Below are 19,172 nucleotides of genomic sequence, written 5' to 3' on the forward strand. Positions count from 1 at the left end.
ACCAACAAAAATTGAATAGGCTGTTAAAAAAAAAAAAAACTCAATTTCTTAATGCATCGTTTTACACAAATCATTTTGAAACTATGACTTTGCAAAGTTATATTTTTTTAAGATGAAAGGATATCTTTCAACGGAAAAGAATATACTCTTTCATGAAACACGAAAGCTAAAAAAAGTCCGGATAAAGGTGGTACTTTTGCGTCATAAGTATGTCACTACACATTAAAAAATATCAGCTAACTTGTCGAAACAAAGCGTTCATTTGTTCATCAAACGATTGCTTAATCAATATTGCTAACATTTAAAATTTAAAGTTTATTTTTTGAAAAAGGAAATTCGTTAAATACAATGAAACATTAAGATGAAAATAAAGTCCTCCCAACGAATGAACAAGGCCAAAAAATTAAAATTTGATGCGGATTTGTATTTAGAATGTCTATGTAACTATTGGACCTGTTTCAGTCTTGATGTAAAGCGCTGGTAAAAAAATTGCTTCACCCTCGCATTTTCAAAACAATGGGATTATGTGAGAAGTTTTGGCCGACCGATTAACGATGAATGTATGTGAAATTCTGCAAAACTTATGAAATAAACATTTAACAGCAGGAATCCGATAATTTTTACGTAGATCGGGGCTGTTTCCTGGCCAAGCCAAACTGCTGACCCCATGCTCATTTTTCCATTTCTGAACCTGCGTGTGAGTTTAGAGAAAAAAAAATTAACCCCATGTCAATTTAAGTCTAATGGCAGTATAAAGGTTTTTAAATTGTTACTTACCAGTTTTGCCCTATGGCACGGAGCAGAATCATCCTGGAAAATGACGTTTGGAACTGGAAATGACTGAGCTGGCGGTGTATTTCAATTGTTATTATTTTTTTAACTAAAATTAAAGCATCCTCAGCTTGTCTCACAAAAAGGAAAAGAGATCAAGTTTCAAACTAAATTTTTTGCATGGGTATACTTTTGCGATACAATTATGGCCAAAACATCAATAAGAAAGATTTTGAATGTGTAAAAACACTAATAAAACTTTTGTGAGATTTATGTTAAGGAATCACTCATAAGTACATCATAGTTTACATTGCATATAAATGTACAAGATTCAATGCAACAGTGTTCGAATAACTTGCACTAATAGCTTAAAGAAGCAATTATAGCTACCTTAATCTTAATATATAAAGCGTTTAATATTTTTAGATGGTGTCTGCTGTTTACAAATTTTATCGGAAAAATTATAAAATTTTATACTTTTATGCTAATTAACTTTGGAGATAGCTCCGTGTCGACTTCCGTATACAGTACAACCAGTTTGTTACCAGTGGAAATCCTAGACTGGAAATCCTTTACCGTCACAGCAACTAATTATTTCATTATTATTTAAACTTGTGTGTAATAACTCGTGTTTTTAATGTGACGAAATTAACCAAAAATCAAAGTAACAATAATAATTAAATATTTAAGACAAATAAGAGAAAAATCAGCAAGTGCTACTGAAACAAACCATCAAAACCCCCTTAATAATTACCAGTAAAATCTAAATATTTGCTAAATATCTTCGATTTTTCATAGAGATAACTTGTAAAGCTCTACCATGCATGTAAGCTATTTAAAAATTAGTATAAAATCTATAGAATAAAATTCATTGAATAATCACCAGGTTGATCTGAAATGACAATTTTTTCGTATTCAATGACGACTAAATACTTAAAAGTTTACTGGTGGACCTGAAGTAACGTTATAGCGTGGATAAGTTGAGCTATGACCATGACAATATTTACCTGTTTTGGGGGCAATAGGCAAGGGTACTTAGCGTTGAGTTGAGTTAGGTAATTGTGTAGTAGTTTTTTAAAAGTATTTTCCTCCGAACTTCCCAAAAAGAGGTAATCATTGTCAAGGTTATAACTCAACTTAATCAGAGCCACACTATAAACAATAAACGTTTTAATACAACTTTACTCAGGAACATTTAAAAATTTATCCAGTTAAAAAGGCAGTTCACAGGCTATGATATTGTTCGTACTGCTTTGCCGATATTAAATAACCAAAATTGTGGTCTAGGAAAACCAAACAGCATCAAATTACATACCAAATAAGTAAATCACACATTAAACCAAAATGTAATAAAATTTACACAATCTAACCATTGCTTTATCAAAACGAAAAATTAACCCATGCGAGCTAAACCCGTTTTTTAAACTGGTGCTATAATGATACAAGATTAACCGTTATTTTAGAGATCGCTGTCCACAATTTCAATAACAAATCCCAGAAAAAGTATCGACTTTGATGTAACAACATGTTTTTTTTTTCAATAAATTTGGTATTAATACACGCAATTAATGTTTGTTTCCGATTCTTTGAAAAAATTATGAGAGTTTATTCATTTTCATAAACTATCTCATAAAAAACTGAAACCTCAGGGTGATTTCTATCAGAAACAAAAGTACATAAAAGTGGTAATATAACAGTATTAGATGACTTGCTACTTACTTCGCAATGGGCTGTGTGTAGCTGTAGTTGTGAATGACTACAGCATAAGTCATTGCCTATGCTATTACAGTATTTTTTATTCGCTACGAAATCATCTTAAAGCGTAGTGATTACACAAAGCAAACATTACAGGCATTCTACAAATAAAACTGTGCGATCGCATGTTCAAAAACTTTACGAGATCACTTTAAATTTTGAAGACTTAGATTCAGGAATGCTCAGCGGTTTTCAAAGCAGTAACGTGGTTTTGATGTTGCCACTCATGAGTATGAACTTGTTTTTGCAGAATAAAATTGAAACATGGTTTTTATATAAGGTCAAGGGGGGTAGAGAGAGGGCCCATGAGATAAAGAGGGGGCTATATTGAAAAACATACATTTTCTTTTTTAATTATTAATTAATTATTTTTATTTATTTAATTCTTTCTTGGGATCATAGCAAGTACTTTTGTTTTAGTTTTAAAAACTGGCAGCAAGCTAAATGATGAGAAAATATTTGTTAATGTCCGCAAAATGTTGGGATGTAGTTTTGTGCTGTTGACAAGCTTTCTAATGTCGTTATTATAGCGGTGGAAGCTATAATTTTGGTACAGACTGAAAGTGGATGATTCAGACAACAAATCTTAATATAAAGGTGAGAATGAGTTTGAATATTCTATTTATTATAAGGTGTTTTCTGAGGTGGTTCAAATTGGGGCTACGATTAGCCTTAGCTAAGTGTTGCATTACGCTGATTCTGTTGGTCTCTGAGTTAACGCTTGTCAAAGATTTTGTAATAAAAGGACACAACAAAAACTTTTCTCATTTTAAATAACCTTAGAAAGTACTTTTAACTTCAAAAAGCCAATTTCTTTTACAATTTCATTCTCCAAATATATTTTATAATGAAAAGAATGACACAAATGGTTGACATTATTACCTTAATTAAATAACAAGTTTAAAAAATCTTTATACATTTTTTTTTTTGTCACTTTAAATGTAACTGAGGTACGTTTATTTTACTGTATTATTACTTTAAAAACAGTAATTACACATTTTTATTTAAATACGCACCCTAATTTCTGTATTAGCCCCACTTTACCCCACCATGGGGGAGAGTGGGGATACCAAAGCATGGTCTATTAAATGTGTTAATGAGAGCAAAGAGTCAAGTATATTTAAATGGTTCTGCTTCATGTTTAATCCATATGAATTGAGTGTACATAAAATGCTTCAAAAATTTCCTAAATATAAATTTAATAAGCTTTTGAAAAAGCTTGATTTTAGACCAATTTCCCCACCTGGTCCTATATAGAGGGCACTGAATCCGACGGTGGGGGACTAATTTTCCAGTTTTCGTGGTTTAAGCGATTGAAATTATAGCTTGTAGTAGTATATTTCTGTGGTACAAGTTGTACGCCTCGGTGTCTCGGACAGAATCCGGAAAATTTTCTTGCACCTTTTAAATTTTAGAGGTAAACTAGAACTACATCCTACATGAACACTGAATTTAAAATAGGAATTGAAAACTAATATGTTATCCTCATATAAACACGATGATCGAGTAACCCGCCACGGTATGATAATTTTCCAATATGTTTTGGTAGTGCTTAACATGCATAGAAAGGCTTTATTGTGAAAAGGCTGAACTCGATCCGGCAACTTAACCGTTTTACTGGTAAGACTGTGTCATTTCAGGGAAATGAAGAAACGAAAAAGCCGTCAACTATGCATGATATTTACTGGAGTTTAGGGTTAATCCACTGGAGTTAAGGTTACAATTTAAACTATCAAAATATCACCAAACAGGAAATGACTTCGTTCAAATGTAGAAACAGTTTTCCCCCGTCATTCCTTGACGGGCGATTTTCTAGTTTAAGTGAATGATCTGCGACAACCGTAAAGTCTCTTATGCATTGCTTAGCTATCTACCGAGATTTACGCCATTGAAATATACCATTATATCGTACCCCGGAAAAGTAATTAACGCTACTCAAAAAACTCAAAAAAAAAAAAAAAAAAAATTTTTTACAATAGTAGGTTTGAGCGATGTAGTTTCAAATATTGCAATACGCTTAAAAAAATTTTAATGTGATGTTTACTCGTTAGATTTTGCTGTTTAAATCAGTAATGCATAGGAAAATTTTCTTCTTAGTTATGACATTTCAAGGATGTGTCACTATTGATTAAATTATTTCTACTCCAACACGCACCAGTTATATAAGCTAACTTTGTGCGAATTTTATGGCAATAAAGAGCATTAAATTTAGATTTTAAATCAATTAAAATCATTTGTTTTCCAAATTTTGAGTTGTGTCACTTTTTTTTGCGGGGGTGCCAAATAATAGATTTCAATCGTTCATAGTTCCCTCCATCGGATTTAGCGCCCTCGCTATACAAGGTGTCCATAATTAAACGACCCAACTTTAAAGTTGTCTTGTGGCGTAACTATTGCTAAGAAATTAACGAAATTTTGTGTGCAACACAATGAAAAGATGGGAATTTGTTTATGCGAATTAAAGAAATAAATCAAGGCGTGGTTTTATCAGTTACACATATACAGTTATCTCTCTGTTTAACGACTTTCAAGGGACCACAAAAAATCGCCCTTAAGTAGAAAGCGTCCTTAAATAGAATGCTTTTAACACTACAGTGGACCATGTGGGACCGTGAAAAGCCGTCTTTAAATAGAGAAAGTCGTTAAATAGAGCGTCGTTAAACAGAGAGCCAACTGTATCATACATTTACGATCGTTTTGATACAAATCTTGCATCAAAATGCTACGAACAACATCATAATATGCTGTATTTAAGATCGGGTATTTTGATTTGATTTGATCTCGAGTCTTGAGACGTCTACAGTGACAGAGGATTGCGATGACTTCATGCATTGCCTCTGCTTCCTCGATAAAATGTAACTAAGATCAGGTAAAATTGTAAGATAATCATGATTAATTCATGATTTTTATATGCCTCCTAAGTTTAAAGTCGCATGGATCAAGATTTACTGATCGGGAAGTAATTTGTTTCTTTAAAAAGCCCACTTACGGGCTTTTTAATGAAAAAAAAAATACTTAGACAAATTTCTAATGAACAAAATTTCAAGCTAAAGGCTTTTATTCGCTCAAATTCTTATCCCTTCATTATGTTGCATACAAAATTTAATTTCAAAAATTTCTCAGCAATAGTTTCGCCACAAGACAATTTAAAAATAGAATCGTATAGTTATAGATCTGGGTTCATTTTTTCTCGAAAACCAAGTTCATTCCGTCCCTTCGTCCAACTTAGAAGAGATCACGCGAGGTCACAGTGACCTCCCAAACAATTCGTTATTCGGAAAACTCTGTGTGTGCATTCGGAAATTTTGGGCACACATTTGCAATGCTATAATTTTTAAATGCCAGAATGTCCCTTTTCATTCAGTGCCGGATTAAGCCAGCGCGGGGCCCGTAGCAAATGTTTCCAAGGGGCCCTCGTTTTTACATGATATAGTAAAAAATTGTGCACTTCTTCATGGATACGGGAGGTGGATTTATAACACGCATTAATGCATAAATATGGTTATGATTTTAGAGCTTTACGAGGGTTATAATCCTTTTTCGACTTATATTGCCCCTCGTCTTTCCCATCACTACATGTTTTTAGCTTTAAATTCCAAAAACGCAATTTTTGGACGATATATAAAAAAAGGGGGGGGGGGGGGGGGGAGGTTCGGGGGATTGCCCCCGGAAAATTTTTGATATTTCAATTCTGAAAACTCATTTCTAACGAGTTCTGATGACATTTGGAAGAGAGAAGGTTCAGAGTTCTTTTATTCGTAAATTTTTTGAAACTGAAATTAAAAAACGCGATTGCATCCCATCTTAGGTAAAATTAAAGGGAAAAATTTGGATTTACAGTGACACTCCCCATGCAATTTTTAAAATTGAAATCTTAAAGAAAACTGTTGATTATCTTTAATGATGTTGTAGAGAGAGAGGGGTGTTCAAGGAAGCCCTACTGGAAAATTTTGAAATTTATTTACCCATTAATTAATCTAAAAACAGTTTTAGGTAGAACATTTTTAGACTCTAAAATGGTAATTTTATGCGATTTTTGCTGAGTTTGGGGCGGGGTGGGGAGTTCACGAAAATCATCCCCTGGAGATTTCTTGAATTTGAAGTGTTGAAAACGTGATTGTAGGCCATCGCTGGTTACGTTTAGTATGGGATGGAGTTCAGGCACTCTCCAACGCAATCCGGAAAATTTACAAAATTGATGCCTTAAAAGTACATTTTAGCCCATCGTTAACAATGTTGGAGGGGGAGAGGTACAATCCCAAAGAAATTTTTTGAAATTATAGTCCAAAATATGCATTTTTAGACCACCTTAGATGATGTTATAGGAAGGGATCGAGCTTGGGATTTCACCCATGGACGTTTTTTAAAACTTGAAGTTCCAGAAAACAGTTTTAGCGGGTTTTCGATTATGTTAAATAATTTTATCCCTGAAATTATCTGAAATTTAAGTTCGAATTAAAAAGTTTTCAGCTACCTTTGGTGATGCAAAAGAAATAGGTTTGGTTCGGGGCATTGGCGACAGCTTTTTAGTTCCCTCCCACTCAGAGGAAAAAAGTTAAAAACGAGATTTCAAGTCTTTCTTCTACACATAATTATTTTAGTTCTTCAACAAATTATACTCTATTAACAATTTATTTATTTTGCTAAACGTACGTGTGAACAGTCAAAGAATCTTTTCTTCTCTTATGTCATGATCTCTTAATTTTGCTCCTTGTAGTATCGCGGGCGGCAATTTTTGGGGGCGACAAACTGACATGAAGTTAAGCGACCAAAGAGTATAGGATGACTAATTATTACCTTTTCAGGACACCAATTTCGAAAGCTTTAAGACGAAAGACACTTTCAAACATTTTCTGGATGGTAACCCTTTCCTCCTTGTCTAATATCGCCCCAAAGACTGTTTTTAGGATTTGTGCTTGGGGAATTTCAAAATCCTCCTTCTCCTGCGTTCCCCCCAAAAAATTGCTTAAAGTTGCATTTTAGGAACTAAATTTCGAAGAGAATCCTTGAACTGTCTCGATTAAAAAAAATTATAGCCCCCTATTTCCATAGCTTATCACCATTCGGAGGAAATGATCCAAACCACCACTCTTTACCTAAAGTTAGAACTAAAGATAGCATGCGTCTTGAAGATTCCAGTTTCCAACATTTTGTGAAGCAAATCCGTATCCCCTCCTCCCCTCCCAAAGATAGCCCGATAACATTTCCAGTGATAATCCAAAATCGCGATTTGAAAATTTAAGTCAGAACTTTTTCCGGCTCCTCATCTCTTTCTCTAAACTTCTCACATAGCTTGAAACTTTGTTTTCAGCTATATTATAGGTAGATCCCTCAAACCCTATCTTCCCAAAGATAGCTTGAAATTGACTTCAGTTTTGAACACAATTTCAGGAAAGAACCCCATCCCCTTTCCTCTACTCTAATCAAACAGCCTAAATTTGCTTTTTTTAGGCTTGAACAGCTGAAAGTTTCAGGAAGGATCCCTAAATCCCTTAAATTTAATAAAATACCTTTTTGAAAAAGAAAAAAATCTAAGAGAAAACCCTATTATCCGTTCTCCTAAAACTACCAAGCATTGCCTAAAACTGTAATTTTTAGGTCAGTTTTTAAACTTTTCTGACCAAACTGAGCTTTTTCTCCTAGCACTAAGAAAGATTAACTAAAATTGCGTTTTAAAACTTCAATTCAGAGAAATTTCTGGAAAGCAATCAGCGATCCCCCACATCCCCTTCGCGCTTCCTCTGACGTGACTAAAGATAGTGTTACCTACCGTCTGTAAATGACGCAAAAAGCCCCCCCCCCTCCTCCCCGCCTTCCTCTCTGCACCGATGATACTGGTCAGCATGGTATTATTCCATAACGAGTCTGCGCTTTAATAAAAAACATAAAATTTTTAATTTGCCTGAACATTTAGAAAAGTTAGATCTAAATAGAAAAATGTAAACGGGTAAAAGTACGGAAAAGTAGTTTTTTTCTAGAATTTTTTTCTCATGGCGCGGGGCCCCCAGAAGCGCGGGGCCCGTAGCATTTGCTACTTCTGCTCTATGGTTAATCCGGCCCTGTTTTCATTACATGTAGTATGTGTGCATACCCGTATTTTATCATTCGCAAAATTTGAAAATTTATTAGGTTAATTGAGAATTTCAGCCTTCCCAAAAATTTAAGTTCAGAGTGCCCCTGAACATACATTTTTCGAGCTCGCATACTTGGTACTCCTCTTGATCAAACGCCTATTTTATGTATGTTACACTCTAATATAAGCAAGTTAAAGTAGTATATAGGCGATTTTCATCTAGCAACTGCACCATATGCTTCTGTGTTAAAACTCAAGGGAACTTTTATTTTTTCTATTGAACAGAAGTGCGAGCTAGAAACTCTTTTTCATTCATTTAAATAAATAAAAAAATATCGAGTGCTAAAAACTCTTTATGTATCACCAAGAATGGATCATTTTACATACGTACATGTAAATAGAAAAAAAAAAAAAAAACACTGTTACCAGAAATTCTATACAAAATTGTTCAAGAAAATTCTTTTTGTCGGAGAATTTCATCAAAAATAGAAATCAATTTAAATTTTTTTTTTGATAGTATGGAAAAAAAGGAGGTTGTTTTTGAACCCAGCAGACATAATAACATAAAGATCAGTGATAGCTTATTTAGTATTTTTCTTCAAGTTTAATTTAACAGACCTGTGTCATTTTAAAAGTACGTATCAAGAAAAAAATTTAACTAAAGATCTTTCTGTTCGCTTTGTAGTTGTAAAGAAGTGAAGATTTCCTGAGCTGGAAAAGTTCCACTTGAAAAATAGTTTAATTAAAATGTATTGATCATAAGATACACCATATAGATTTCAAAGCTTATTCTCTTTAAAGGGGAAATGAATAAATATTTGTCAAAAAATTTAATATATGCCTTAAAATTTTTTAGTTATCAAAAAATAGTAAAATTTATTTAGTGAGAAATTATCGGCAAAACAGGGATCAAATTCCCCTTTTCACCCATGAAACTCCCTCCTTTTAATATCGTCACGTGAGTCAGCCGATTCGTTCTGGTAAATTGGGCAGAAGAGAATATGAAAATGAATGTTGTCTTCAGTGGGTCGGAAGTTTCTCCTTCCCGAGGACTGCTAATTAGAGCGTTGAGCGATCGCGTTCTGACCAAAATAACACCTCCTAATGAGGTGCTTGGATTCCACGACATGCAAGGCTTGACCACCCTTTTTTCGGAAGGAATCAGATTCCTGATTTGCCGCAATTATCGATATTGACAGGTTTTATGGACACCATCCTTTCCGTTTTAATCTCGAGAAACAAACTAATTCCGATAGAATTTAGGGCTGATTGAGGCAAATGGAAGCCAACTCTCACTCAGTTGAGCCGCGATTATCGAAATTGACAGGTTTTATGGACACCATCCTTTTTGTTTTACTCTCGAGAAACCAATTTCCATATAATTTAGGATCAATTGGGGTAAATAGAAGCTAACTCTAACACACTCGTGTCGCAACTATCGAAATTGACAGGTTTTATGGGCACCATCCTTTCCGTTCTACTCTCGAGAAACAAACTAATTCCGATAGAATTTAGGGCTGACTGGGGCAAATGGAAGTCAACTCTCACACAGTTGAGCCTCAATTATCGAAATTGACAGGGTTTTTTTTCACCATCCTTTTTGTTTTACTCTCGAGAAACCAATTTCCATATAATTTAGGATCAATTGAAGTAAATGGAAGCTATCTCTAACACACTCGTGTAGCAACTATGGAAATTGACAGGTTTTATGGGCACCATCCTTTCCGTTTTACTCTCGAGAAACAAACTAATTTCCATAGGATTTAGGGTCAATTGGGATAAATGGAAGCAAACTTTAACACACTCTTGCCGCAATTAACGAAATTAAGAAGTTTTATGAACACCGTCCTTTCCGTTTTAACTCTTCAAGAAGCAAAAGAATTTCCGTAAAATTTAGAGTCAATTGGGGTAAATGAAAGCAAACTCTAGCACACTTGTGGTGATTTTTGAAACTAAACTATTTTTGCATGAAGACTTTGTGACATTGGGAACACAGTCTGAGAGTTACGCGTGTTTTCAAACAACTGTGTAATTGTCACAATGAGCCCCTGTAAAACCCTAGATCGCAGCTTAAGTAGCGACGCATCCACCATTTTGGGGCTAAAAGTTGCTTTCTTTTTATGCCTGCTATGACGAAGTAGCATTTTTGATTCTCGATTGGGAAGATTCTTGATTGTGGACAAACATGGGGTCAATAAGAAACAACAATCGAGAAGCAAAAGCACGCTGCTTCAACAAAGTAGACATGGGAAAAAAGTGGCGTTTAGCCCCAGATAGCGAACATGTCGCTTTTTTTTTTTTTTTCTGCTTTTCGATTGTGATGTTTCTTAATTGTGGATAAAATTGGGATTAATAAGGAACCACAATCAAGAAGCAAAGCACGCTACTTAATCAAAGTTGACATAGGAAAAACTTAAACTCTTTACTTAAGCTACGATTTAATACTTTACGCCAGAGACAGACCGACCTATTAAATATTTGTTTCCAAAAGAACATCGGATCATCTGGAAATTCTACCTAATAAAACTACACATCTGAAGCTTAAACACCATCTTTTCTTCAACATGGTTTTAGTACACATAAAAGTATTATAAAAAGTGCATTTTGAAACCAAATGTCGATGATTTATCTCCCTAGCATGTTGACCTTATATGCAGGGGCGCCCAATTAAAATTTTTGAGAGGGCGGAAAGTCAATTTTCCGAATGGAACTCAAAATTTCGCCGAATCGTCAGCCAAAATATGCCGAATAAGGAAATATTTGGGAGGTCGCAGTGACCTCCCACCGCGGGCGACCCCGTTTATGTGTCCCTATTACTTGAAGATGACACTGTGAAAAAAGTTCTTCTGCAAAGTTATAAATTCTTTCTCATTTCCCTGTCTTGAAGATCCACAAACGCAAAGCTAGCTACAAAAATTTTTTAACTAGTATTATTTGTCACGGGAAAGATTAGTAAAACATTCAGACTTGAATACCACCTTCCCTGCTATTTTTGATGAGAAATTTAGAGGTTTTTTTAAATCCATAACATACTGGCACTCTGTGGTGAATGGAATTTAGTAAGCTTAACATTATTCATTTTTCTGTGTAAGATTAGATTTTGATGCAAATTTTACTTTTGTGTCCGTATTTTGTTTTTTTGAATAAATAATTTAAGATGATATTATAACAGAGAGTAACATTCAACTTATAGGCTGCTGGCTGAATATCGTTGGTTTCAAATGGATTTAACACTTTGACAGTTTCAAACCTTTTATTTAGCCATTTGCAGTGAAACCTGCGTATAACGATACGGTCTATAACAATAAACTTGTCTATAATGATATTTCTCTTGGTCCCAGCAAAAGTTTAGCATGAATAATCAAACTGTCTAATAATGATAACCTGTCTATAACAATATTTTTTTTATATGTCCCAACAGAATCATTGTAGAGAGGTTTTACTACTACTTTCCTCACAATAAAATTTCTCAAAACAATATTTTTCAGATGGTTAATTTTGCATGTAGGTTTAACCGCTTATTGTCTGGACTGGATTTGGTCGTTTTATTTCATTTCAAAGAGTTTATCTGAATTGAGTTTATTTTTTGACTAAAGGACAATTCAGAGCTAGTGATCTTATATTTTGGGTAATTTAAAATAGTTTCTTCAACAACTTCGTTCATTACAGTCAAGAGAAAAATAAAAATGACTTTTTTCTTGCCTCCGGCTCAGGGGTCGTGCGGAAATCAGGCTTATCTTTTGTTTTGATCGATCCTATTACGTTTTTTAGTTGGACTAATAAATCGCATCAGTACTGCATGCTACATTTATGATAATTTACTAGCGTCGCCTTGTACATCAATTGTGGTATATTAGCCGTGACATAGTTACGCTTCTTAGAAAAGCAACTTGATTTCTAAGATTAGATGCTTTTAGACCCTTATTCTTACCATCCCTTTGTATCTTTATGAAATTTGAGACACTCACCTGCTTCCATTAAGTCCTTCTTGTTATTATAATTTTTTCTCTATTGCATTAATGAGTAAAATATTTCTTACAATTGATTTACTTATTTTTCAATTTTTATCATAATGCATATTCCATGTTTTTGTTCTCATTTGAATTATTGTTGATCCTTTCTTTTTTGTTGTTGTTGTACTATATGTACAGAAAAACATATTTTTTTTCAGGGGAGTGGGTTCAAACTGTTTTTTGCATCCAAAAAGGGTTCCTTGCAACCAGGCCCGTCATTTCGGATGTTTTCCAGGGAGAGAGTGGGGAGGGGGGCAAGTAATGCAAATTTTATCGGAAAACAACAAAGCCATTCCCATTTATTTCGAGAAAAAATTCATCCAGGGGAGAGCAATTGCACCCCTCCCCCCCTCCGTCTCTGACCCCCCCTAAATGACGAGCCTTGTCTGCAGTTTCCTGCAAATTTATGTGATTTAACTCCTCAATAGTATCAAATTTCACGTATGAGGTAGTGAGAAGCAAAGGGATGTAAGTGGCAAAATTAAAAATTTGGAGATAACCAGTACAAATGGCAAGTGAACCTCTCCTTTGTCTTGGGGCAAGAGATTGTACTAGTAGCCCTGGTAGGTGCTGCTGTATAGCATGATTTAGAAAAAAAAAATCAAAGAAAGCCTACCTAGGATCTGATCTTTAAACGCGTTTTGCTCGAAACTTAAAATAGTCCACTTGCATCCCTTTGCTTCTCACTGCCTCTTACAAATATGCTTGCGGTTCACACGTGCATTTGCAGCCACAAATTACAAAATAGTAAAAGACACTTACCTCACTACAAGGAGGGAAAAATCCCCTAATCAATTTTCCCTGCACTGGCAAACAAGGGAACTTGAATTTTCGCAACAAGAAAAGCTCTAATAATTATCCACGTTACCACAAATTCATTGGGTTTCCCCAGCTCAAACCCGTCTTCAGCAAATGACCTTCGGTAACCGCGCATCAAAAAGTCAACATTAAAAAAAAGAAAAAAAATCACACGTCCAAACAATAAGACTTTCACCTTCGGACGATGTTTGGAAAGCAATGGGCATTCCCTGTCGTCTGACGAGTGACCCCCCCCCCCCCCCAATATGGCGGAACGAGCGGCTCCTCTTCCGTTAATCAGGAATTCAGGTTCATCCGCACGCGATTGCGCAAAGGTCTATTTCCTTCCCTCTTTGGAACCAGTCGGGGGAACGCTGGGGTCCTTAATGGTGGCTAAAAACGTGGACTAGTCACGTGCTCGTGTTCAGTGAACTCTACGATTCCTCCCGTCTTGGAAGTAATTGTAAAAAAAGATGCCGAATTTGTGGATTGTTAAAAAAAGAACAACGAAGAGAATAAAGGAGAAACAAAAGGATAGAAAACGTTAGAGAGTTCATTTCAAATCAATGATTTGTTTATGAATTGATAATCAATTCATATACAAATGAATGAAAGCAGCAGCTTTTTGGGTTTCCCCAAGTTTTTTCTGTTTACGGAAAATTTTGAACGATTAAAAAAAAAAAAATCACAGCAATCATATGTGCAATTAAAAATGGCGAAAACAACAAAAATAATACTATATTAAAAAAAAATTCAAATTTCATCTCTTGTTGACTCACTAGCAGAAATTACTCGTTGGAAAAAAAATACATGAAAAGTTTCATGGTTGTAAGAATGAAAAGTGCAAAAACTTTTCAGTTCTCCAACAAAAGCAGCAACACATGGCTTGTTAAACTATCTTTTGACAGAAGAGAAAAATGTACACTTGTTTCATCTGGAGAGGGGGCGGGTCTTATTAGAGTAATCTTTTAATAGAAGTCTACTACAAGCGTTGTTAAACCAACGGACGTAAGTGATCCGGAAACACAACTTATATTCAAACAGTTCAGAAAAAAAAAAAGGTGTGTGTGGTGTGTTCATCTATAACCAGTGGTTGTAAATACTACATTTTTTTGTAGCGAACTTCAACTACTTTATTACAAATGTAGTTAACTACAACTACTTTTTGTAAATTTGGCAACTAAAAGAACTACTTTTGAAATGTAGTCGCTACTTTGCTACTTTAAGCGAGTTTGTGTACTTAAAAAAAATAAGTTAGTAAAAAGCACACGCACTATGTGTCTCACAAAAAATGAAAGTCAATTTTTCAAGTAGCATACCCTCCTATATTTTTCCTCTTATGTTATTGTGATCCTCTTATGTGCATCAGTTGTGAAAAAAAAATTGCATATAACGTTTATAAAACGTTGCCCCTACACCCTACATGTACCACAGACACATTTATTCAAATTAAAAAAACATTTAGATATCCCACACTTGGTCTAAAATTTATAATTTTCTTCGAAAAATTGATTTTTTTAAAATTTATCTTTTAAAAAATTACATATTAATTTAAATGAAATATCAAGTTCAAAAATTATTAGCGAACATATTTGCAGATCAACATTTGCAAATGAATAATAAAAAAAATAATATGTTTAAAATGAAAAATTTAACTTAACCTTGAAAAAATCCATATCTTTGAAGTTCTATGTAAGAGACTTAAATATTGCAGGAGATCAAAAATTTCTATTTAACGCTGATTGTCTACTTTATTATTGAAATTTTCCACTTTGATAATTTCGTAAAATTTACCTTACAAATAGTTACCGTTGTTCAAATTATAAGGAACTTATTTTAAAATTGTTTTGACGGAAAAGGAAAAATATAAGAGAGTGTGCGACTTGAAAATGAAGTTTTCCATTTTTTAGGACACCCTAATACACACACACACCGTGAAAGGATAGAACGAAAAAAGATTTATATATATATATATATATATATATATATATATATATATATATGAATTATTTATTTTTTTTTCCAAAAATGTCCGTTATCATACTTTTATATAGCACTGTAATGCTCGTATTTATTGTAAGCCGGCCAGTGCAGTTCAATATCATCCTCATCTATAACATTTAAGTAGCTTCTTTATTTGGTAAACTAGAAAGTCACCCGTTAAGGTATGACGGGTGAAAACTGCTTCTACATTTGAACGAACCAAACAGGCAATGGCTAAGCCTGTTTGGTGATATTTTAATAGTTGAAATTGTAACCCTAACTCTAGTGGATTAACCCTACACTCTAGTAAGGTAGCGGTGAAATGACACAGTTTTACCAGTAAAAGTTCCCTGTTGTAATCACGAAAATTTAAGCCTCGCGAAATATTTTTGTTTTTCAACTTTTGGTCTGTTCATATAAAACTCACGACATTTTCCACTCGCAAAATCACCGATAACTTCATTTTCGCGAAAATAAGTGCTTTTACTGAATTGGAACAATTATCTCTTTGAAATGTAAAACAGCGGTTCCGAAACTTTTTAACTGTGCTGCCCACCAGTTTTATAGGAAACACGATTGCGGCCCAAAATTACTTGCAAAGTCAAAATTTACTTTCGGGGGGGGGGGGGAGGCGCCTGTCCATAGGACAAGAATTGTACAAGAACAATTTTCAAAAACAATTTTTAAGGAAGAAAGTAACTTTATTGCATTCGCTTAGCTGGCATAGCTGTTAGGAAACTCAAAAACAAGTCAAAGTTAAAACTCCATGGGATTTTTGGCGTTGTCTTTACGAGGGAGTTGATATCTGGATTGAAAACTGGATAGTTTTAGTCTGAAATAATTTGCACAGGCATTTATGCATTTCTGTATTACTTTTTTAAAAAGCTGCAATGAAAAGTCTCATTTCAATTATATGGAAAGTTCTTAAGAAATACAAGAAATCTTAATCTTAAAGTTCCTTATTGACGATGAGCCAGGGAGAGTGTCTGAGGGACATTATATCTAATAAGCGAATTTCGCAAAAAACGGAATTTAAGACCACAAGTTTTATCTTCGTTCAGATTTTCGACCAGTGTCCACGGCCAGTAACACGCTGTTCGTGGCCCACTTGTGGGCCGCGCCCCATGGGTTGGGAACCGCTGATGTAAAACGTTTATCCACGGGACATCCTCAACAGCCAGAAAAATCAAAGGAGCTACTAAATTGGCGGTTATCGCTAGTTCACATACTTTTATTTTAAAGTCAAGCTCTATTCAATACAAATGTTGGCGACATATGAAAATTACGATAGCAAACAAACTAATGGCGTCAAACAGATAGAACGTATGGCGTCAAAATAAGCCTGTGGTCAGTTCGTATGAGTCTTATTTCTCATTACATTAGCTGATGCACTTGTGTCAAATTTGCGCCAGTGAAATTCGTTTAAACCACTTCTTTTTTTTTTTTAAGTTTATTAAAAGTAGTTTCCAGAAATTGCTTCAGACTACTATTTTTTTGTATCGAACTACTCACTACACTACTTTTTCTAAGTAGTGCGCTACACTACAAAATACTAAAAAATGTAGCTACAAACAGTAGCGTCGCTACTTGTAGCGCACTACTTCCAACCACTATCTATAACCATACTGTACATTTTGGTTGAAAGAAATTCCGCCGAATTTCTTTAAAAGTGTATAATGCAGCGATGACACTACAATGCTGAAATGCATCAAAACCCAGAAAAAATCTTTTAATTCTTTCTTCGAGGGCCGAAGGCGCATACTGTGCCGTTGAAATGTTTAGGCCGGTGGGCGCTTTGACTTGATTTCTTTTCTACAGAGGAAGAGGGGAGGGGGAGAGCTCGTTATTTGGGGGTGGAGGGGAGAGCAACCTACTTTTCTTTTTAATCTTTCAAAAAATATTTTGTGTACAATAGTTTATGCAAGCTATTATGTCAATAGCCTATTTTTCACGTTAAAAAGTACGAGTGGAGAACTTGACTACGTCAATAAACGCTATTGTCCAGTCATTAAAAAGTTTTCCAGTCACAATTTTTGGCTTCTTCATGTTCAAGAAGCAAGGTACCTCAATTAAAATTATTCAAAATGCGTAACCATATTATCAGGAATAGAACGTTTATAAGGATTAAGAAATGAATTGTTTATTGAAAAATAAATCATCTGCCAAAGATCATATTCTTTCACGCCTTCTGATTTCCTTTCCTTATGCAAAGTGATCGGCTTTCACGCCTTTTTGCCCAAACCATTGGTTATGAATCAATAACTTAAAAACAAAAACTAATCGTTAGTCTAAATCCAGGTGGACGCAACGTTTGCCAGAGACACGTGCATCACTGTTGTGCTTCCAGAAGTAACGAAAACAGGAATTGAAGGTGCAGAACTAAAATGTTTATTGAATTTCGATTCTACTTTCTGATCTATTGATCTATTTTCTGAGTAAAGAGGATCGAGGATTTAAAGATTGTGCTTGAGTAAATGGGCGAAATCTGAAGTATCGAAGTTTTTGTAGATTAGCGCGCATGACTAAGCTTCCTGTAAGAAGCGAAAATATTATATCATCCAAAAAAAATTACTTTTCCTTTTGACGAAAGTATGCTTCAGGAGTATGTCTTGTCAAACTCACAATACAAGATGGTTATGTTAACAGCGCGATAGTTATTTGAAGCAATAGTTACTTACGTAGATTTTATATCTACTACCGTCACCAAATTGAATACAGTGGCCAAATCCGCAGTTTTTAAATTATGAAAAAAAAAATTGTTATTGTAAGATTACCAAAATAAAGTATGGAAAGTTAGAAATTGCGCCCAAAAAATATTTACTGACCCCCCCATCCCTCCCCCCCCCCCCCCAAAAAAACGAAAGTTATATGTTTGTACTAAGAAATATGCTTAAATTCAGGGTAGGAACAGTAGCATTTTTTAAAATTCTTCCCACCTTAGTTCATTCCGACCAATGAACTAAAAACTCAGTAGGGAAACACTTCGCCATATTTCAAATTATTTGCTGTTTTTAATAAAAGCAGTGTTTCGAATTTTTTTCACAAGCAATTTTCTCGTTAGAACCACTATAACCATTTCTTCTCACTTCATAATAAAGAACTTGACTGCCTTGGATTTAAACTGCTTTGCCATTTCTTAATGCTAAACATTCGCAGTGAAATAAGGCTCAAAATAAAATAATTTTTGGGAATATCAGTTTTTAATATTGAATCTCATATGCAAAGTGAACTAAGAAGCATGGAGAAATTGTTAAGTCTAAGAGTGCTTCATCAATTTTTTTTTTTAAATTTTATTTTAAAGCTATATTTGATTTTAAAATTGCTACTACTTGAACTCTTCAGTAAGTTCAATGACCAAAAAAAGCGAAACTGACGTTGGATTTAAAATTAAAAACTTTCATTTGGTGCCAAAAGTTGAAAAAAAAATAAAGAAAGAAAATTAATTTGAATTCTGAAATTTTGAATTCAAATTATGTTTTTCGCAATCACGAACTGAGACAGGACCCTACTCATTGGAGTTATTGTTTCTAGAAATGGCTCCTGTCCCCCCCAAGTCTGCCTCTCCTCCTGGGCGGTTACTTGTGCATAGTTGTGTGTGTGTGCGTAGACCTGTGTGTATGCACGTAGGTGTGTGTGAGTGTATGTGTGTGAAGTCGTGTGTGTGTGTAGGACATGGACGCCTCCAACTAGGAGAAGCGGATAGCTCAAAAACCGGAGCAGCCGCCGCCGCGCCGCGCCGCACAGTGTGGCATAGTGGGCAAAAATCCACCGAACTCGCG

Source organism: Uloborus diversus, chromosome 8, assembly GCF_026930045.1.
Source record: "Uloborus diversus isolate 005 chromosome 8, Udiv.v.3.1, whole genome shotgun sequence".
Taxonomy (NCBI): domain Eukaryota; kingdom Metazoa; phylum Arthropoda; class Arachnida; order Araneae; family Uloboridae; genus Uloborus; species Uloborus diversus.